Consider the following 22,812-nt stretch of genomic DNA (forward strand, 5'->3'; position numbering starts at 1 on the left):
AAAGTTGTTAACAAATATGCAATTATTTTTCAAAACATACAAAAACTATCCAATAAACTTAATCAATTAGAAGTAGTTTATAGATAATTATAAACCCCCAAATATTATGTTTTGCTGAACACTGGTTAAATAAGTCGGATCTTGAATTAATTAAAATTAAAGGCTATAATTTATCTTGTCATTTCTGTCGAACTCAATATGGCCACGAAGGTTGTGTGCATTTTTAAGTGATTTCATTCTTCTAAACCCGTTTATACTAATATCTCTTCAAGTAGAAAAACTTTTTGAATATTGTGCTGTGAAATTAATCTCTCAAATGACGTCGTGTGTCTTATATCGTTTATCGATCACCTGACCAGATGTTGATATGTTCATTCTCCTGATGTACGAATTGATTCATAACCTTCTTGATAAATATTCCAAAATCATTGTTTGCGGGCGATTTTAATATACACTTTGATAAGCAATCAAATTCATCCATTGAATTCAATTGAATATGCAGTCTTTTGGTTTAACTCGTACTATGCATGAACCTACTCGTTTTTCGCATCAATCTTCTTCTTGCATTGATAATTTCTTCACCAATTTTAAAAGACTTTGATTCGCGTGTTTATAAATACCACTCTTTCTTTCAGACCATCGAGGCATAATATTAAATTTTTGTAATTTTTCACTTCTAAATCTACCTTTATCTTACACAAACGTTACTCTTGAGAATCAAATAAATTGATTTTCAAATGTCTTTTGGAAAAGGAATCATGGACCTTGCTTACAAGTCCAAAGACTCAAATATAATGTTCGACAAACTTTATTTCTACATTTCTACTACTTCAATCAAGCTTTTCTTCTCTCATTAAGAAAACCGTTTGCCCAAAAAATAATACTTCACTCTTGGCTAACTAAAGTGTTGAGAATTCACTTAAAAGATTAGCATTTCTTGAAGAGATTATCGGTACATAATGATAACAGGGCTTTTTTAAATTTATTTTTTGAAATATAGGGCAACTACTTTAAATGATCTAATCAATTTAGCGAAGATCAAATTCAACGAAAACTTGATTTTTAATTCAGCAAATAACAGAAAACAATTGGTCCTTAATTACTCGGAAATCACAACACGAAACTAAATCTTCACAGATTGATTGTCTTACAATTAACGGCGACAAGATTATTGATAAGGTAGTCATATCTAATAAATTAATCACTTTTTTGTCCCCGAAGCGTCCAAATTAATAAGCGCAATCAACTCGATCACGCACTAGTTTCGACTAAATCTTTATACTCGCGCGATATCAATTCTACATTCGTTCTTTATCCTGTAAATTTAGAAGAACTAAAACAAACCTTTCTATCAATAAAATTTACTAGTTCAGCGGGTCCGGATCAGATATCCAGTCTTATTCTTAAAGAATTCTATCCCTTTTTCACATTAAATTTATGTTTATGTTTTAATTAATGCTTTTATGAAGGAATATTTCCATACCACCTCAGCATTCAAAGATTTTTTTCCACTTCATAAGAAAATAATAAAGACGATATAAATAATTACCGTCCCATTTCCTCCTTTGAACTCTTTCGATAAAATAATTAAAAAAATCTTGCATACTAGATTAACGTCTTTCTCAATAAATATAATATTTTGTTCAAGAATCAGCATGGTTTTCCGAAAGAACCATTCTACTTCCCACTCAATTTATAATTTAGTTCATAACATCATTGACTCCTTCGAAGAAGCCACATATTGTACTGCGATATTTTGCGATCTGTCCCAAAGCTTTTCGATAGTATTTCTCATCAAAGACTTCTTGACAAATTAGAAAATTGTGGTATTCGCGGACGTTCGCTCAAACTATTTGAATTTACCTGTCTAATCGAACACAAAGCGTTTACTTAATTAACGATCACGAGCAAATAATTTCGGATAAATTGACAAGTTCATTGGGCGTGTGCCCCAAGGATCAATAGGGCCTCTCTTATTTAATGACTACCTCATTGTACAAATATTTGTGATTTTATTCTTTTGCGGATGATACCAGCGTTATCATCAAGGCCAAATCTCTTAATGAATTACAACATAAATTAAGCGTGGTTATGTCAGAAATAACGAAATGGTTTGTGAAACCCAAACTTGGTTTAAATTGCTTACTTTCAGTTTATTATAGCAACTTTTATTCTCACGTTCATACGGCATTCAATTCTGGGGTTTTTCATATTTAAAATATTTAAGCTTCAGAAAAGAGCTATTCGAATAATTTTTTCCTTGCCCAGTAAAGCCTCCTGCAGACCCATATTTAAAAAATACAATATTCTAACTGTCCCATGCATTTTTTTGCTGGTAACATTAACTTTTATCAAAAACAATTCGAAACTTTTTATATGGCTTCGTCCTCCTCAAATTACACAACACTAGACACAAACTTATTAAGGCGCGTACATATAAATTAGTCAGCTCTTTCAATACGATCGACGGTCTAGGTATTCAGCTTATGAATAAACTTCCACTCAATATCCGAAACTTAGACTGCAAAAAATTTCATGCTTCCCTAGTTAAACTTTTTAAAGAATTAGCTTTTTATGACATTACTGAATTTTCTCAATTTGATTTCAATAACTATTTTCTTGCATAATCCTTATCCTGTATCTATGTAGTCTGACCATTTGATCGCCTGTACAACCATATATTTTTTTTTTCATTTTTTTATTGCTATTTTATTAATATAATTTTTTTAAATGAGTATAACTTTCAACCTTGTGCAAGAATTTTGAGCTCGACTGGTGGTCAAATAGACTTTAATATGATGAACTTGATGATGAACATTGTACTTAATGTTCGAATGCTTTTTTTTTCAGCTCTTTTTTTTCAGAAGCGAAATTCGTGCAGCTACTATGATTATTATAAAATTACTATTCTTTTAATATTAACTATGAATAAGCTTGACAAGAGCCTGAAATAATATCTATTATTATTGATTACGAATAAATGAAATGCTTATGAATAAATAAATAAAAAATAAATAAATGTTCGGGCTCGTCCGGGATTTGAACCCGGGACCCTCCGGCACCATAAGCGGAATCGTACCCCTAGACCAACGAGCCACGGGTTATACTCAATAAACACATTTACATATGATTCGCCACTTACATTTATTATCTAAGCCAAAATCATACCCCTAGACCAACGAGCCACGGGTTCTATCTATATAGGGGTATGATTTTGGCTTAGATAATGAACGCAAGTGGCAAATCATATGTAAAATGTGTTTATTGAGTATACCGCGTGGCTCGTTGGTCTAGGAGTATAATTTCCGCTTAGGGTGCGGAAGGTCCGGGTTCAAATTCCGGACGAGCCCGGACTTTTCTTTAAATTCGAACACATGTTATTTACTACAATGTTGTACATTGGATGCAACACAAACACGCACTGGGTAGAACATGTGGTTCGAACATGTGGATAGAACCCGTGGCTCGTTGGTCTAGGGGTATGATTTTGGCTTAGATAATAAATGTAAGTGGCGAATCATATGTAAAATGTGTTTATTGAGTATAACCCGTGGCTCGTTGGTCTAGGGGTACGATTTCCGCTTATGGTGCCGGAGGTCCCGGGTTCAAATCCCGGACGAGCCCGGATATTTATTTATTTAGTTGGATCCAATGTACAACATTGTAGTAAGTAATACGCACTCGTATTTAAGGAAATATCCGGGCTCGTCCGGGATTTAAACCCGGGACCTCCCGCACCCAAAGCGGAAATCATATCCTAGACCAACGAGCCACGGGTTGTACCCACTGCGTATTTGTGTTGCATCCAATGTACAACATGCCAAGGGTTCTATTCAATAAACACATTTTACACATGATTTGCCACTTACGTTTAATATCTAAGCCAAAATCATAACCCTAGACCAACAAGCCACGGGTTTTATCCAGTGCATGTTTGTGTTGGAACCAATGTACAACATTGTTGTAAATAATATGTTCTCGATCCAATATACAATAATGTAATAAATAATATGTGCTCGAATTTAAAGAAATGTCCGGGCACGAGCTATAATAAACTACATATATGATGAATAATATAATCATCAACTACTATTGGGTATAAACAATATGCATTGAATATTCCAGAGTATAAATAATAATTACTTTACGCCCCCGCGTGGGCTCGAACCACCAACCTTTCGGTTAACAGCCGAACGCGCTAGCCAATTGCGCCACGGAGGCTCTTATCGCGTTGTTGATAATAGTAGAAGTAAATTATATGTAGCATAAACAATAATTATAATTATTGAACAACCATGGGTATGAATAACAACTATTGTACGCCCCCGGGTGGGTTCAATCCACCAACCTTTCGGTTAAACTTTGAATATTACTAACGAAAAGGCGTTTTTCACATTTTACACATGATTTGCCCACTGCGTGTTTGTGTTGGATCCAATGTACAACATTGCAGTAAGTAATACGCACTCGTATTTAAGGAAATATCCGGGCTCGTCCGGGATTTGAACCCGGGACCTCCCGCACCCAAAGCGAAAATCATATCCTACACCAACGAGCCACGGGTTGTACCCACTGCGTATTTGTGTTGCATCCAATGTACAACATGCCACGGGTTCTATTCAATAAACACATTTTACACATGATTTGCCACTTACGTTTAATATCTAAGCCAAAATCATAACCCTAGACCAACAAGCCACGGGTTTTATCCAGTGCATGTTTGTGTTGGAACCAATGTACAACATTGTTGTAAATAATATGTTCTCGATCCAATATACAATACTGTAGTAAATAATATGTGCTCGAATTTAAAGAAATGTCCGGGCACGAGCTATAATAAACTACATATATGATGAATAATATGATCATCAAATACTATTGGGTATAAACAATATGCATTGAATATTCCAGAGTATAAATAATAACTACTTTATGCCTTCCGGAGGGCTCGAACCAATTGCGCCACGGAGGCTTTTATCGCTTCTTGATAATAGTAGGAGTAAATTATATATAGCATGAACAATAATTATAATTATTGAACAATAATGGGTATAAACAACAATTATTCTTATACCCAATGAACTACACTTATCTGTAACCCACGCGGTATACTCAATAAACACATTTTACACATGATTTGCCACTTACATTGATTATCTAAGCCCAAATCATACCCCTAGACCAACGAGCCACGGGTTCTATCCAGTGCGTGTTTGTATTGCATCCAATGTACAACATTGTAGTAAATAATATGTTCTCGATCCAATATACATTATTGTAGTAAATAGTATGTGCTCGAATTTAAAGAAACGTCCGGCCTCGTCCGGGATTTGAACCCGGGACCTCCCGCACCCTAAGCGGAAATCACACCCCTAGACCAACGAGCCACGCGGTATACTCAATAAACACATTTTACACATGATTTTCACATCTCAATAACACATTTTACACATGATTTGCCCACTGCGTGTTTGTTTTGGATCCAATGTACAACATTGTAGTAAATAATACGCACTCGTATCTAAAGAAATATCCGGGCTCGGCAGGGATTTGAACCCGCGACCTCCCGCACCCAAAGCGGGAATCATACTCCTAGACCAACGCGCCACGGAGGCTCTTATCGCGCTGTTGATAATAGTAGGAGTAAATTATATATAGCATAACCAATAATTATAATTATTGAATAATAATGGGTATGTATAACAATTATTCTTATAGCCAATAAACTACACTAATCTGTAACCCACGGCGCAACCAGTGCCGAATACCTGTCCATACATCGGGCCCGATTCTCTTCACACACAAATAGTTAACATTTACTTCACTCCTATAAACTATACAAACTATACAAAGTCTACTTTCGGTTTGAGTGACAGCTTCTGAAACGCTGTACCCCCATGTAATAAATAATATGCGCTCGAATTGAAAGAAATGCCCGCGCTTGTCCAGGATTTGAACCCGGGACGACTGGTAACCCACGGCGCAACCAGTACCGAATACCTGTCCATTCATCGGGCCCGATTCACTTCACACACAAATAGTTAACATTTACTTCACTCCTATAAACTATACAAACTATACAAAGTCTACTTTCGGTTTGAGTAACAGCTTCTGAAACGCTGTACCCCCATGTAATAAATAATATGCGCTCGAATTGGAAGAAATGCCAAACGCGCTCGTCCAGGATTTGAACCCGGGACCTCCCGCACCCAAAGCAGAAATCATATCCTAGACCAACGAGCCACGGGTTGTACCCACTGCGTATTTGTGTTGCATCCAATGTACAACATGCCACGGGTTCTATTCAATAAACACATTTTACCCATGATTTGCCACTTACTTTTAATATCTAAGCCAAAATCATAACCCTAGACCAACAAGCCACAAGCATCCAATGTACAACATTGTAGTAAATAATATATGTGCTCGAATTTAAAGAAAAGTTTGGGCTCGTCCGGGATTTGAACCTTGGACCTCCCGCACCCTAAGTGGACATCATGCTCCTAGACCAACGAGCCACGCGGTATACTCAATAAACACATTTTACATATGATTTGCCACTTACGTTTATTATCTAAGCCAAAATCATACCCCTAGACCAACAAGCCACGGGTTCTATCCAGTGCGTGTTTGTGTTGCATCCAATGTACAACATTGTAGTGAATAATATGTGCTCGAATTTGAAGAAAAGTCCGGGCTCGTCCGGGATTTGAACCCTCCCGCACCCTAAGCGGAAATCATACCCATAGACCAACTTTTGGATTTGCCACTTACGTTTAATATCTAAGCCGAAATCATAACCCTAGACCAACAAGCCCCGGTTTTATCCAGTGCGTGTTTGTGTTGGAACCAATGTACAACATTGTTGTAAATAATATGTTCTCGATCCAATATACAATACTGTAGTTAATAATATGTGCTCGAATTTAAAGAAATGTCCGGGCTCGTGTAAACTACATATATGATGAATAATATAATCATCAAATACTATTGGGTATAAACAATATGCATTGAATATTCCAGAGTATGAATAATAACTACTTTACGCCCCCGGGTGGGCTAGAACCACCAATGCCAATTGCGCCACGGAGATTCTTGTTGTGCTGTTGATAATAATAGAAGTAAATTATATATAGCACAAACAATAATTACAATAGTCCCTTGTCATAATGCTGATAATACTAGGGATAAACTATATATATGATAAACAATAAAATCATGAATTCTATTAGATATAAACAATTTTCATTGAATATTCTACGGTATAAATAATAAATATTTTTCCTCGTAGACCCTTGTCGTAATGCTGATAATAGTAGGGGTGAACTATATGTATTGTCATGGACCCCTTTTTATTTGTCATAAATATCCTTTTATTTATTTACTATACTCCTTTAGTCATGCTCTAATTTATTATTATGGTGTACATTCTACAACATTACCGTGACGTCTCAATCCTGTAAGAGACTAGTTACTTTAAATATAACTAATGAAAAGGCGTTTGTTCGTTACTTGTTTAACTAACTTATATTTACATTTAATAATCACTTATCACACAAATAGTTAACATTTACTTCACTCCTATAAACTATACAAACTATACAAAGTCTACTTTCGGTTTGGGGGATAGCTTCCGAAACGCTGTCCCTACATGACGTCCTCTAGGCTTACATTAAAAACATTTTATTAACCCTTTCGTGCGCTGGACCGCACGTTTGCCGACTTTGAGGTCATGCAGGCAACGCACACCCTCGACCACGACTACCTCATGACTGAGAGGGGTAGTTAAGTAGTTATGTGGGTGCCCACACATTCGTAACAATATGATGAACTATATAATCATTAAATACTATTGGGTATAAAAAATATACCAAATATAATATGAATATATACGGATAGCGCGTTGGACTTCTAATCCAAAGGTCGTGGGTTCGATCCCCACAAGGGATGCTTCATAAAACTAATTTACGTAATGACCATATATTGTATAGTCTAGTTTGGCAATTGGTAATTAACTATAGCCGTTCATGCGTTGCAATTTTCATCTAAATTTTGTCGACTGAATACCCACAAGAGATGTTCGAAAATATCAAATTATTTTAAGAAATGATTTGTCATGTCTTGGCATTTTGCTGTCTACATACAAAAACTCACAATAAACTTTTCAACTTAATAAGTTACAACTATAAGTTATTACACCATAATTGAATGCAATATGTTAAGCGTCGGTGGTGTAATGGTCAGCATAGTTGCCTTCCAAGCAGTTGATGCGGGTTCGATTCCCGGCCGACGCAATCACGTTTATTACTTTTCTGTTGCAATTTGTCGAAATTAAAAAAGAGTTTCAATATGGGTAAAATGAAAATTTTAAGAAATTATTTGTCATGTCTTGGCATTTTGCTGTCTACATACAAAGACTCACAATAAACTTTATCAAATACCGGTAAACTGTATCAAATACAAATATGCATTGAATATTCCAGGGTATAAATAATAACTACTTTACGCCCCCGGGTGGGCTAGAACCACTAACCTTTCGGTTAACGGCCGAACGCGCTAGCCAATTGCGCCATGGAGGCTCTTGTTGTGCTGTTGATAATAATAGGAGTAAATTATATATAGCACAAACAATAATTACAATAGGCCCTTGTCATAATACTGATAATACTGAGGATAAACTATATATATGATAAACAATAAAATCATGAAATTCTATTAGATATAAACAATTTTCATTAAATATTCTAGGGTATAAATAATAAATATTTTTCCTCGTAGACCCTTGTCGTAATGCTGATAATAGTAGGGTTGAACTATATGTATTGTCATGGACTCCTTTTTATTTGTCATGAATATCCTTTTATTTATTTACTATACTCCTTTAGTCATGCTCTAATTTATTATTATTGTGTACATTCGCGGTCTTTCTACGACGTCGCAATCCTGCAAGAGACTAGTTACTTTCAATATAACTAATGAAAAGGCGTTTGTTCGTTACTTAATTAACTAACCTATATTTACATTTAATAATCACTTATCCTAAAACATTGCTTATTCTAACATGCGACTTATATCTACACTAATCTGTAACCCACGGCGCAACCAGTGCCCAATACCTGTCCATACATCAGGCCCGATTCACTTCACACACAAATAGTTAACATTTACTTCACTCCTATAAACTATACAAACTTTACAAAGTCTACTTTCAGTTTGAGTGACAGCTTCTGAAACGCTGTACCCCCATGTAATAAATAATATGCCCTCGAATTGAAAGAAATGCCCGCGCTCGTCCAGGATTTGAACCCGGGACCTCCCCCACGCAAAGCGGGAATCATACCCCTACACCAACGAGCCACATGTTCTACCCAGTGCGTGTTTGTGTTGCATCCAATGTACAACATTGTAGTGAATAATATGTGCTCAAATTTAAAGAAAAGTCCGGGCTCGTCCGAGATTTGAACCCGGGACCTCCCGCACCATAAGCGGAAATCATACCCCTAAACCAACTTTTGGATTTGCCACTTACGTTTAATATCTAAGCCGAAATCATAACCCTAGACCAACAAGCCACGGGTTTTATCCAGTTGCATGTCTGTGTTGGAACCAATGTACAACATTGTTGTAAATAATATGTTCTCGATCCAATATACAATACTGTGGTAAATAATATGTGCTCCAATTTAGAGAAATGTCCGGGCTCGTGCAAATTATATATATATATATATATATATATATATATATATATTGAATGGTAGAGTCTTGGATTTGTGTATATTTTGTAGAGTTTCGAACAAGAATCCAAAAATAATACAAAATAAAAAACAAGAAAAGTTTTTAAAAAAACAATTTCTTTATTTAATTATTTGTTTATTGTCGACGTTTCGGAACTAGGTACGTTCCATCTTCAGGACATCTGTCAAGAAACATGATCTTGATGAGATTTTAGCAAACAATATGTTTAGGAAAAGAAAATAGATTTTTCTTAAATAATGAATTAAATTGTAAAAAATATAATAATGTACAGAAATATGATAATATGTTCAAAATAAAAATGATAAAAATAAATGAGTGGATTATCAGAACAGGATATTAAACATAATAGAAATTTTTTTTGAAAGTTATGGAAATTTTTTAAGAAAAGGTTAATGACAAAGTTGAATTAATTACCTGTATGTTTGAATATTTGTTAGCACTTTTTCACTAAACAAGCTTTTTTAACAAAAATGATTTTGTGAGTTAATTTTCCGCCGAATAATTAGATTTTGTAAATCAAAATTACTAAAAAATTTGTCTTTTTTAAAATTATTATTTGAAAACACAAATAATATTGTTCTCTGGATGTTGTTCGATTGGTTTTCGAAAATTAACTAAATGAAACTGGTGTGCCTTTTGTAACACGTGTAAACACTTGAACGAGAGATGTGAGATTGTATGTGTGTGTTTTTATATGTCAGGGTGTGAATACTTAAATTGTTTTAAGATTAAGTATTCCTTTTAAGATCAACAATTTAAGTATTCACACCCTGACATATAAAAACACACACATACAATCTCACATCTCTCGTTCAAGTGTTTACACGTGTTACAAAAGGCACACCAGTTTCATTTAGTTAATTTTCGAAAACCAATCGAACAACATCCAGAGAACAATATTATTTGTGTTTTCAAATAATAATTTTAAAAAAGACAAATTTTTTAGTAATTTTGATTTACAAAATCTAATTATTCGGCGGAAAATTAACTCACAAAATCATTTTTGTTAAAAAAGCTTGTTTAGTGAAAAAGTGCTAACAAATATTCAAACATACAGGTAATTAATTCAACTTTGTCATTAACCTTTTCTTAAAAAAATTCCATAACTTTCAAAAAAAATTTCTATTATGTTTAATATCCTGTTCTGATAATCCACTCATTTATTTTTATCATTTTTATTTTGAACATATTATCATATTTCTGTACATTATTATATTTTTTACAATTTAATTCATTATTTAAGAAAAATCTATTTTCTTTTCCTAAACATATTGTTTGCTAAAATCTCATCAAGATCATGTTTCTTGACAGATGTCCTGAAGATGGAACGTACCTAGTTCCGAAACGTCGACAATAAACAAATAATTAAATATAGAAATTGTTTTTTTTAAAACTTTTCTTGTTTTTTATTTTGTATTATTTTTGGATTCTTGTTCGAAACTCTACAAAATATATATATATATATATATATGACGAATAATATAATCATCAAATATTATTGAGTATAAGCAATATGCATCGAATATTCCAGAGTATAAACAGTAACTACTTTACGCCCCTGGGTGGGTTCGAACCACCAACCTTTCGGTTAACAGCCGAACGCGCTAGACAATTGCGCCACGGAGGCTCTTATCGCGCTGTCGATAATAGTAGGAGTAAATTATATATAGCATGAACAATAATTAAAATTATTGAACTATAATGGGTATGAATAACAATTATTGTACGCCCCCGGGTGGGTTCAATCCACCAACCTTCCGGTTAAACTTTAAATATTACTAATGGAAAGGCGTTTTTCACATTTTACACATGATTTGCCCACTGCGTGTTTGTGTTGGTCCAATGTACAACATTGTAGTAAGTAATACGCACTTGTATTTAAGGAAATATCCGGGCTCGTCCGGGATTTAAACCCGGGACCTCCCGCACCCAAAGCGGAAATCATATTCTAGAACAATGAGCCACGGGTTGTACCCACTGCGTATTTGTGTTGCATCCAATGTACAACATGCCAAGGGTTCTATTCAATAAACACATTTTACACATGATTTGCCACTTACGTTTAATATCTAAGCCAAAATCATAACCCTAGACCAACAAGTCACGGGTTTTATCCAGTGCATGTTTGTGGTGGAACCAATGTACAACATTGTTGTAAATAATATATTCTCGATCCAATATACAATAATGTAATAAATAATATGTGTTCGAATTTAAAGAAATGTTCGGGCTCGTGTAAACTACATATATGATGAATAATATAATCATCAACTACTATTGGGTATAAACAATATGCATTGAATATTAAAGAGTATAACTAATAACTACTTTACGCCCCCGGGTGGGCTCGAACCACCAACCTTTCGGTTAACAGCCGAACGCGCTAGCCAATTGCGCCACGGAGGCTCTTATCGCGCTGTTGATAATAGTAGGAGTAAATTATATATAGAATAAACAATAATTATAATTATTGAACAATAATGGGTATGAATAACAACTATTGTACGCCCCCGGGTGGGTTCAATCCACTAACCTTTCGGTTAAACTTTGAATATTACTAACGAAAAGGCGTTTTTCACATTTTACACATGATTTGCCCACTGCGTGTTTGTGTTGGATCCAATGTACAACATTGCAGTAAATAATACGCACTCGTATTTAAGGAAATATCCGGGCTCGTCCGGGATTTGAACCCGGGACCTCCCGCACCCAAAGCGGATATCATATCCTAGACCAACGAGCCACGGGTTCTATCCACATGTTCGAACCACATGTTCTACCCAGTGCGTGTTTGTGTTGCATCCAATGTACAACATCGTAGTAAATAATATGTGCTCGAATTTAAAGAAAAGTCCGGGCTCGTCCGGGATTTGAATCCGGGACCTCCCGCAGCCTAAGCGGAAATCATTCCCCTAGACCAACTTTTGGATTTGCCACTTACCTTTAATATCTAAGCCGAAATCATAACCTTAGACCAACAAGCCACGGGTTTTATCCAGTGCATATTTGTGTTCGAACCAGTGTACAACATTGTTGTAAATAATATGTTCTCGATCCAATATACAATACTGTAGTAAATAATATGTGCTCGAATTTAAAGAAATGTCCGGGCTCGTGCAAATTATATATGATGAATAATATAATCATCAAATACTATTGGGTATAATCAATATGCATTGAATATTCCAGTGTATAAACAGTAACTACTTTACGCCCCCGGGTGGGCTCGAACCACCAATCTTTCGGTTAACAGCCGAACGCGCTAGCCAATTGCGCCACGGAGGCTCTTATCGCGCTGTTGATAATAGTAGGAGTAAATTATATATAGTATGAACAATAATTATGATTATTGAACAATAATGAGTATAAACAACAATTATTCTTATACCCAATAAACTACACTAATCTGTAACCCACGGCGCAACCAGTGCCCAATACCTGTTCATACATAGCACTCGATTCACTTCACACACAAATAGTTAACATTTACTTCACTCCTATAAACTATACAAGCTATACAAAGTCTACTTTGGGTTTGAGTGACAGCTTCTGAAACGCTGTACCCCCATGTAATAAATAATATGCGCTCGAATTGAAAGAAATGTCCGCGCTCGTCCAGGATTTGAACCCGGAACCTCCCCCACTCAAAGCGGGAATCACACCCCTAGACCAACGAACCACATGTTCTACCCATGTGCGTGTTTCTGTTGCATCCAATGTACAACATTGTTGTAAATAATATGTTCTCGATCCAATATACAATACTGTAGTAAATAATATGTGCTCGAATTTAAAGAAATGTCCGGGCTCGTGCAGATTATATATGATGAATAATATAATCATCAAATACTATTGGGTATAAACAATATGCATTGAATATTCCAGTGTATAAACAGTAACTACTTTACGCCCCCGGGTGGGCTCGAACCACCAATCTTTCGGTTAACAGCCGAACGCGCTAGCCAATTGCGCCACGGAGGCTCTTATCGCGCTGCTGATAATAGTAGGAGTAAATTATATATAGCATAAACAATAATTATAATTATTGAACAATAATGGGTATGAATAACAATTATTGTTTGCTCCGGGTAGGTTCAATCCACCAACCTTTCGGTTAAACTTTAAATATTACTAATGAAAAGGCGTTTGTTCGTTACTTAATTAACTAAACTATATTTACATTTAATAATCACTTATCCTAAAACATTGCTTATTCTAACATGGAACTTATATCTACACTAATCTGTAACCCATGCTGCATCCAATGTACAACATTGTAGTAAATAATATGTGCTCGAATTTAAAGAAAAGTCCGGGCTCGTCCGGAATTTGAACCCGGGACCTCCCGCACCCTAAGCGAAAATCATACTCCTAGACCAACGAGCCACGCGGTATGCTCAATGAACACATTTTACAAATGATTTGCCACTTACGTTTATTATCTAAGCCAAAATCATACCCCTAGACCAACGAGCCACGGGTTCTATCGAGTGCGTGATTGTGTTGGATCCAATGTACAACATTGTAGTAAATAATAGGCACTCGGATTTAAAGAAAAGTCCGGGCTTGTCCGGGATTTGAACCCGGGACCTCCCGCAGCCTAAGCGGAAATCATACCCCTAGACCAACTTTTGGATTTGTCACTTACGTTTAATATCTAAGCCGAAATCATAACCCTAGACCAACAAGCCATGGGTTTTATCCAGTGCATGTTTGTGTTCGAACAAATGTACAACATTGTTGTAAATAATATGTTCTCAATCCAATATACAATACTGTAGTAAATAATATGTGCTCGAATTTAAAGAAATGTCCTGGCTCGTGTAAACTACATATATGATGAATAATATAATCATCAAATACTATTGGGTATAAAGAATATGCATTGAATATTCCAGAGTATAAATAATAACTACTTTACGCCCCCGGGTGGTCTCGAACCACCAACCTTTCGGTTAACAGCCGAACGCGCTAGCCAATTGCGCCACGGAGGCTCTTACCGCTTCTTGATAATAGTAGGAGTAAATTATATATAGCATAAACAATAATTATAATTATTGAACAATAATGGGTATAAACAACAATTATTCTTATACCCAATAAACTACACTAATATGTAACCCACGGCGCAACCAGTGCCCAATACCTGTCCATACATCGGGCCCGATTCAGTTCACACACAAATAGTTAACATTTACTTCACTCCTATAAACTATACAAACTATACAAAGTCTAATTTCGGTTTAAGTGACAGCTTCTGAAACGCTGTACCCCATGTAATAAATAATATGCCCTCGAATTGAAAGAAATGCCCGCGCTCGCCCAGGATTTGAACCCGGGACCTCCCCCACCCAAAGCGGGAATCATACCCCTAGACCAACGAACCACATGTTCTACCCAGTGCGTGTTTGTGTTGCATCCAATGTACAACATTGTAGTGAATAATATGTGCTCGAATTTGAAGAAAAGTTCGGGCTCGTCCGGGATTTGGACCCGGGACCTCCCGGACCCTAAGCGGAAATCATACTCCTAGACCAACGAGCCACGCGGTATACTCAATAAACACATTTTACATATGATTTGCCACTTACGTTTATTATCTAAGCCAAAATCATACCCCTAGACCAACGAGCCACGGGTTCTATCTATATAGGGGTATGATTTTGGCTTAGATAATGAACGCAAGTGGCAAATCATATGTAAAATGTGTTTATTGAGTATACCGCGTGGCTCGTTGGTCTAGGAGTATAATTTCCGCTTAGGGTGCGGAAGGTCCGGGTTCAAATTCCGGACGAGCCCGGACTTTTCTTTAAATTCGAGCACATATTATTTACTACAATGTTGTACATTGGATGCAGAATGGGTTACAGATTAGTGTAGATATAAATTCCATGTTAGAATAAGCAATGTTTTAGGATAAGTGATTATTAAATGTAAATATAGGTTAGTTAATTAAGTAACGAACAAACGCCTTTTCATTAGTAATATTTAAAGTTTAACCGAAAAGTTGGTGGATTGAACCTACCCGGAGGCGTACAATAATTGGGAATTTGAAAAAAATATATATATATATTTATTTTTATGCGCTTTAAAACTACATTATTAAATATATTGATATGTGAAAGAAAAAACAAAAAAAAAATGTTTTTTCAATTAGTTATGGGCGTTTAAAAATTGATTAAATTCAAAACCTAGTCACGTGACCGTTAACGGCTACCGTGCCTGTGACGTCAGATTGTAATTGCAACCTCATAACAGAGCAGTGCCGTTACACTATTAGTGCAGTGCTTACGACTATATTTTACGGAACTTGATAAACACGTGGTAAATTTTCCTTTAAAAACGATTTGTTAAAGTTAATTTAGTTCAACTATGTGTGATAAAGGATTTATAAAAGCAAATTCTGATAATGTTCCTAATATTGATATATTCATGGTAGCCGAACTTTTAAAAAATTATGTTCGGTTTAATTCTGCGGAAGTTCGAGACGCCAAGGCATTGATGTAAGTGTGTTAAAAAATATTATAAATCACAATATTTAAGTATTAATTTTATATTGAATATAATTACCTAATAAATTAATTTTAGAGCATCGCGTGAAAGTTACGGCTACAAAGCTGTGGGTTATGCTCAACTTAGTCGTAAAAATGAAATTTGTATTTTAAAAGCACGTGTATCTCCATAAAATCGAGTTCGAAGCAAAGCCTATTTAGTTACAATAACAATTAATGAGTCAAAAATCACGATCATCTTCGATATAATACGAGTATATGTCACAAAAAACGCGTGGTACACTTTTTTGCCGAAGGGCAAAATAAGCTTAAAGTGTAATGCTCAAATGCAACTGCAATTGTTAATGACAGGTAAAAGAAAGGGAATCTTTTGTGTTGCCGATCAAAACTTTGAAGACAATCAAAAAATTTATGTTAGCGTATTGAAATATGATGATGCAAACACTCAAGATCTCATTAAAAAATGTATAGTATTCTGGTCCAAAAATATATACCCAACTCTGTACAAAGTTAATAAAGTTGAAGTCTTAATTAGGTATTATTCGATATATTTTGATGATATGATTCAAATGCAATAAACGATAAATGTATAATAAATAAATAAAATAATAAATATATGAAATATACATTTAGCCATTTCTTTTGTCATGAAAATATTCTTAAATATTCTTCTTATTCTTCTAAATTTAACTTGAATTTATAGGTTTTTGTAAATTCATTAGTGCTGCTGCGATGATAACAATGAAGTCTGTTAAAGGTACCATATTATGATTAACAACCGCATGAGGTCTGAGAAAATCAAACTCTTTCATTCGTATTTGTACATAATGGTACAAAACAACAGCGATAACATTTTACATTTGACATTTTTTATATATTTTTGAATATTTAACAATGACAGAACGATGTTATACAAAGCTCAAAGCATAGCGCATGTTCAAAGCTGTATACTACAATGAATCACCCGTAACAGTATGACGTCACACGCGCTTGGCTTCGTTCGGGATTTGTCGGCGCTCTTCGGTAACGAATTCAAACTCAAATTTTAATTTGGTATAACTTTTTAATAATTGCGAGAAAAAGAAAAAGAAAAAAACTTTGTTATAAAACTTATATATGATCTTTCCATTAAAAAAATAAAAAAAAATTATTCAAATACCTAATTGTTATTCATACCCATTATTGTTCAATAATTATAATTATTGTTTATGCTATATATAATTTACTCCTACTATTATCAAGAAGCGATAAAAGCCTGTTGTACATTGAATGCAACACAAATACGCAGCGGGTACAACCCGTGGCTCGTTGGTCTAGGGGTATGATTCCCGTTTTGGGTGCGGGAGGTCCCGGGTTCAAATTCCGGACGAGCCCGGACTTTTCTTTAAATTCGAGCACATATTATTTACTACAATGTTGTACATTGGATCCAACACAATCACGCACTGGATAGAACCCGTGGCTCGTTGGTCTAGGGGTATGATTTAGCTTAGATAATAAACGTAAGTGGCAAATCATATGTAAAATGTGTCTATTGAGGATACCGCGTGGCTCGTTGGTCTAGGAGTATGATTTCCGCTTATGGTGCGGGAGGTTCCAGGTTCAGATCCCGGACGAGCCCGGACATTTCTTTAAATTCGAGCACATATAATTTACTACAATGTTGTACATTGGATGCTTGTGGCTTGTTGGTCTAGGGTTATTTTTTTGGCTTAGATATTAAACGTAAGTGGCAAATCATGTGTAAAATGTGTTTATTGAATAGAACTCGTGGCATGTTGTACATTGGATGCAACACAAATACGCAGTGGGTACTACCCGTGGCTCGTTGGTCTAGGATATGATTTCCGCTTTGGGTGCGGAAAGTCCCGGGTTTAAATCCCGGACGAGCCCGGATATTTCCTTAAATACAAGTGCGTATTACTTACTACAATGTTGTATATTGGATCCAACACAAACACGCAGTGGGCAAATCATGTGTAAAATGTGAAAAACGCCTTTTCATTAGTAATATTTAAAGTTTAACCGAGAGGTTGGTGGATTGAACCCACCCGGGGGCGTACAATAATTGTTATTCATACCCATTATTGTTCAATAATTTTAATTATTGTTTATGCTATATATAATTTACTCCTACTATTATCAACAGCGCGATAAGAGCCTCCGTGGCGCAATTGGCTAGCGCGTTCGGCTGTTAACCGAAAGGTTGTTGGTTCGAACCCACCCGTGGGCGTAAAGTAGTTACTGTTTATACTCTGGAATATTTGATGCATATTGTTTATACTCAATAATATTTGATGATTATATTATTCATCATATATAATTTGCAGGAGCCCGGACATTTCTTTAAATTCGAGCACATATTATTTACTACAGTATTGTATATTGGATCGAGAACATATTATTTACAACAATGTTGTACATTGGTTCGAACACAAACATGCACTAAATAAAACCCGTGGCTTGTTGGTTCAGGGTTATGATTTCGGCTTAGATATTAAACGTAAGTGGCAAATCCAAAAGTTGGTCTAGGCGTATGATTTCCGCTTAGGCTGCCGGAGGTCCCGGGTTCAAATCCCGGAAGAGCCCGGACTTTTCTTTAAATTCGAACACATGTTATTTACTACAATGTTGTACATTGGATGCAACACAAACACGCACTGGGTAGAACATGTGGTTCGAACATGTGGATAGAACCCGTGGCTCGTTGGTCTAGGGGTATGATTTTGGCTTAGATAATAAATGTAAGTGGCGAATCATATGTAAAATGTGTTTATTGAGCATAACCCGTGGCTCGTTGGTCTAGGGGTACGATTTCCGCTTATGGTGCCGGAGGTCCCGGGTTCCAATCCCGGACGAGCCCGGACATTTATTTATTTACTTGGATCCAATGTACAACATTGTAGTAAGTAATACGCACTCGTATTTAAGGAAATATCCGGGCTCGTCCGGGATTTAAACCCGGGACCTCCCGCACCCAAAGCGGAAATCATATCCTAGACCAACGAGCCACGGGTTGTACCCACTGCGTATTTGTGTTGCATCCAATGTACAACATGCCAAGGGTTCTATTCAATAAACACATTTTACACATGATTTGCCACTTACGTTTAATATCTAAGCCAAAATCATAACCCTAGACCAACAAGCCACGGGTTTTATCCAGTGCATGTTTGTGTTGGAACCAATGTACAACATTGTTGTAAATAATATGTTCTCGATCCAATATACAATAATGTAATAAATAATATGTGCTCGAATTTAAAGAAATGTTCGGGCTCGTGTAAACTACATATATCATGAATAATATAATCATCAACTACTATTGGGTATAAACAATATGCATTGAATATTCCAGAGTATAAATAATAATTACTTTACGCCCCCGGGTGGGCTCGAACCACCAACCTTTCGGTTAACAGCCGAACGCGCTAGCCAATTGCGCCACGGAGGCTCTTATCGCGTTGTTGATAATAGTAGGAGTAAATTATATATAGCATAAACAATAATTATAATTATTGAACAACAATGGGTATGAATAACAACTATTGTACGCCCCCGGGTGGGTTCAATCCACCAACCTTTTGGTTAAACTTTGAATATTACTAACAAAAGGCGTTTTTCACATTTTACACATGATTTTCCCACTGCGTGTTTGTGTTGGATCCAATGTACAACATTGCAGTAAGTAATACGCACTCGTATTTAAGGAAATATCCGGGCTCGTCTGGGATTTGAACCCGGGACCTCCCGCACCCAAAGCGAAAATCATATCCTACACCAACGAGCCACGGGTTGTACCCACTGCGTATTTGTGTTGCATCCAATGTACAACATGCCACGGGTTCTATTCAATAAACACATTTTACACATGATTTGCCACTTACGTTTAATATCTAAGCCAAAATCATAACCCTAGACCAACAAGCCACGGGTTTTATCCAGTGCATGTTTGTGTTGGAACCAATGTACAACATTGATATAAATAATATGTTCTCAATCTAATATACATACTGTAGTAAATAATATGTGCTCGAATTTAAAAAAATGTCCGGGCACGAGCTATAATAAACTACATATATGATGAATAATATGATCATCAAATACTATTGGGTATAAACAATATGCATTGAATATTCCAGAGTATAAATAATAACTACTTTATGCCTTCCGGAGGGTTCGAACCAATTGCGCCTCGGAGGCTTTTATCGCTTCTTGATAATAGTAGGAGTAAATTATATATAGCATGAACAATAATTATAATTATTGAACAATAATGGGTATAAACAACAATTATTCTTATACCCAATGAACTACACTAATCTGTAACCCACGCGGTATACTCAATAAACACATTTTACACATGATTTGCCACTTACATTGATTATCTAAGCCCAAATCATACCCCTAGACCAACGAGCCACGGGTTCTATCCAGTGCGTGTTTGTGTTGCATCCAATGTACAACATTGTAGTAAATAATATGTTCTCGATCCAATATACATTATTGTAGTAAATAATATGTGCTCGAATTCAAAGAAACGTCCGGCCTCGTCCGGGATTTGAACCCGGGACCTCCCGCACCCTAAGCGGAAATCACACCTCTAGACCAACGAGCCACGCGGTATACTCAATAAACACATTTTACACATGATTTTCACATCTCAATAACACATTTTACACATGATTTGCCCACTGCGTGTTTGTTTTGGATCCAATGTACAACATTGTAGTAAATAATACGCACCTGTATCTAAAGAAATATCCGGGCTCGCCCGGGATTTGAACCCGGGACCTCCCGCACCCAAAGCGAAAATCATATCCTAGACCAACGAGCCACGGGTTGTACCCACTGCGTATTTGTGTTGCATCCAATGTACAACATGCCACGGGTTCTATTCAATAAACACATTTTACACATGATTTGCCACTTACGTTGATTATCTAAGCCCAAATCATACCACTAGACCAACGAGCCACGTGTTCTATCCAGTGCGTGTTTGTGTTGCATCCAATGAACAACATTGTAGTAAATAATATGTTCTCGATCCAATATACATTATTGTAGTAAATAATATGTGCTCGAATTTAAAGAAACGTCCGGCCTCGTCCGGGGTTTGAACCCGGGACCTCCCGCACCCTAAGCGGAAATCACACCCCTAGACCAACGAGCCACGCGGTATACTCAATAAACACATTTTACACATGATTTTCACATCTCAATAACACATTTTACACATGATTTGCCCACTGCGTGTTTGTTTTGGATCCAATGTACAACATTGTAGTAAATAATACGCACTCGTATCTAAAGAAATATCCGGGCTCGGCAGGGATTTGAACCTGGGACCTCCCGCACCCAAAGCGGGAATCATACTCCTAGACCAACGCGCCACGGAGGCTCTTATCGCGCTGTTGATAATAGTAGGAGTAAATTATATATAGCATAACCAATAATTATAATTATTGAATAATAATGGGTATGTATAACAATTATTCTTATACCCAATAAACTACACTAATCTGTAACCCACGGCGCAACCAGTGCCGAATACCTGTCCATACATCGGGCCCGATTCTCTTCACACACAAATAGTTAACATTTACTTCACTCCTATAAACTATACAAACTATACAAAGTCTACTTTCGGTTTGAGTGACAGCTTCTGAAACGCTGTACCCCCATGTAATAAATAATATGCGCTCGAATTGAAAGAAATGCCCGCGCTCGTCCAGGATTTGAACCCGGGACGACTGGTAACCCACGGCGCAACCAGTACCCACTACCTGTCCATTCATCGGGCCCGATTCACTTCACACACAAATAGTTAACATTTACTTCACTCCTATAAACTATACAAACTATACAAAGTCTACTTTCGGTTTGAGTGACAGCTTTTGAAACGCTGTACCCCCATGTAATAAATAATATGCGCTCAAATTGGAAGAAATGCCAAACGCGCTCGTCCAGGATTTGAACCCGGGACCTCCCGCACCCAAAGCGGAAATCATATCCTAGACCAACGAACCACGGGTTGTACCCACTGCGTATTTGTGTTGCATCCAATGTACAACATGCCACGGGTTCTATTCAATAAACACATTTTACTCATGATTTGCCACTTACTTTTAATCTCTAAGCCAAAATCATAACCCTAGACCAACAAGCCACAAGCATCCAATGTACAACATTGTAGTAAATAATATATGTGCTCGAATTTAAAGAAAAGTCCGGGCTCGTCCGGGATTTGAACCTTGGACCTCCCGCACCCTAAGTGGACATCATGCTCCTAGACCAACGAGCCACGCGGTATACTCAATAAACACATTTTACATATGATTTGCCACTTACGTTTATTCCAGTGTATAAACAGTAACTACTTTACGCCCCCGGGTGGGCTCGAACCACCAATCTTTCGGTTAACAGCCGAACGCGCTAGCCAATTGCGCCACGGAGACTCTTATCGCGCTGCTGATAATAGTAGGAGTAAATTATATATAGCATAAACAATAATTATAATTATTGAACAATAATGGGTATGAAT

At 36.3% G+C, this 22,812-nt stretch overlaps 17 non-coding genes across 17 annotated transcripts; 5 read left to right on the forward strand and 12 right to left on the reverse strand.

Moving 5' to 3' along the window:
* The first annotated feature begins 3,552 nt into the window (after positions 1-3,552).
* Positions 3,553-3,624, forward strand: Trnah-aug. The gene has a single exon. It is a non-coding gene; the product is annotated as a tRNA-His (tRNA).
* A 523-nt stretch (positions 3,625-4,147) lies between these two features.
* On the reverse strand, positions 4,148-4,221 carry Trnan-guu. The gene has a single exon. It is a non-coding gene; the product is annotated as a tRNA-Asn (tRNA).
* Positions 4,222-5,315: 1,094 nt separating this feature from the next.
* On the reverse strand, positions 5,316-5,387 carry Trnap-agg. Its single transcript has one exon. It is a non-coding gene; the product is annotated as a tRNA-Pro (tRNA).
* A 2,835-nt stretch (positions 5,388-8,222) lies between these two features.
* On the forward strand, positions 8,223-8,294 carry Trnag-ucc. The gene has a single exon. It is a non-coding gene; the product is annotated as a tRNA-Gly (tRNA).
* Positions 8,295-12,088: 3,794 nt separating this feature from the next.
* On the reverse strand, positions 12,089-12,162 carry Trnan-guu. The gene has a single exon. It is a non-coding gene; the product is annotated as a tRNA-Asn (tRNA).
* Positions 12,163-12,428: 266 nt separating this feature from the next.
* On the reverse strand, positions 12,429-12,499 carry Trnap-ugg. The gene has a single exon. It is a non-coding gene; the product is annotated as a tRNA-Pro (tRNA).
* A 468-nt stretch (positions 12,500-12,967) lies between these two features.
* Trnan-guu lies at positions 12,968-13,041 on the reverse strand. Its single transcript has one exon. It is a non-coding gene; the product is annotated as a tRNA-Asn (tRNA).
* Positions 13,042-13,663: 622 nt separating this feature from the next.
* Trnan-guu lies at positions 13,664-13,737 on the reverse strand. Its single transcript has one exon. It is a non-coding gene; the product is annotated as a tRNA-Asn (tRNA).
* A 333-nt stretch (positions 13,738-14,070) lies between these two features.
* On the reverse strand, positions 14,071-14,142 carry Trnap-agg. Its single transcript has one exon. It is a non-coding gene; the product is annotated as a tRNA-Pro (tRNA).
* Positions 14,143-14,676: 534 nt separating this feature from the next.
* Positions 14,677-14,750, reverse strand: Trnan-guu. The gene has a single exon. It is a non-coding gene; the product is annotated as a tRNA-Asn (tRNA).
* A 2,820-nt stretch (positions 14,751-17,570) lies between these two features.
* Trnap-ugg lies at positions 17,571-17,642 on the forward strand. The gene has a single exon. It is a non-coding gene; the product is annotated as a tRNA-Pro (tRNA).
* Positions 17,643-18,427: 785 nt separating this feature from the next.
* Trnan-guu lies at positions 18,428-18,501 on the forward strand. Its single transcript has one exon. It is a non-coding gene; the product is annotated as a tRNA-Asn (tRNA).
* A 558-nt stretch (positions 18,502-19,059) lies between these two features.
* On the forward strand, positions 19,060-19,131 carry Trnah-aug. The gene has a single exon. It is a non-coding gene; the product is annotated as a tRNA-His (tRNA).
* A 517-nt stretch (positions 19,132-19,648) lies between these two features.
* Positions 19,649-19,722, reverse strand: Trnan-guu. Its single transcript has one exon. It is a non-coding gene; the product is annotated as a tRNA-Asn (tRNA).
* Positions 19,723-20,814: 1,092 nt separating this feature from the next.
* On the reverse strand, positions 20,815-20,886 carry Trnap-agg. Its single transcript has one exon. It is a non-coding gene; the product is annotated as a tRNA-Pro (tRNA).
* Positions 20,887-21,369: 483 nt separating this feature from the next.
* Trnap-agg lies at positions 21,370-21,441 on the reverse strand. The gene has a single exon. It is a non-coding gene; the product is annotated as a tRNA-Pro (tRNA).
* A 1,211-nt stretch (positions 21,442-22,652) lies between these two features.
* Trnan-guu lies at positions 22,653-22,726 on the reverse strand. The gene has a single exon. It is a non-coding gene; the product is annotated as a tRNA-Asn (tRNA).
* Positions 22,727-22,812: the final 86 nt, after the last annotated feature.

This window comes from Ctenocephalides felis, unplaced genomic scaffold (assembly GCF_003426905.1).
Source record: "Ctenocephalides felis isolate EL2017-DRISC unplaced genomic scaffold, ASM342690v1 CF-g0.4_SCAFFOLD_03573, whole genome shotgun sequence".
Lineage (NCBI taxonomy): Eukaryota > Metazoa > Arthropoda > Insecta > Siphonaptera > Pulicidae > Ctenocephalides > Ctenocephalides felis.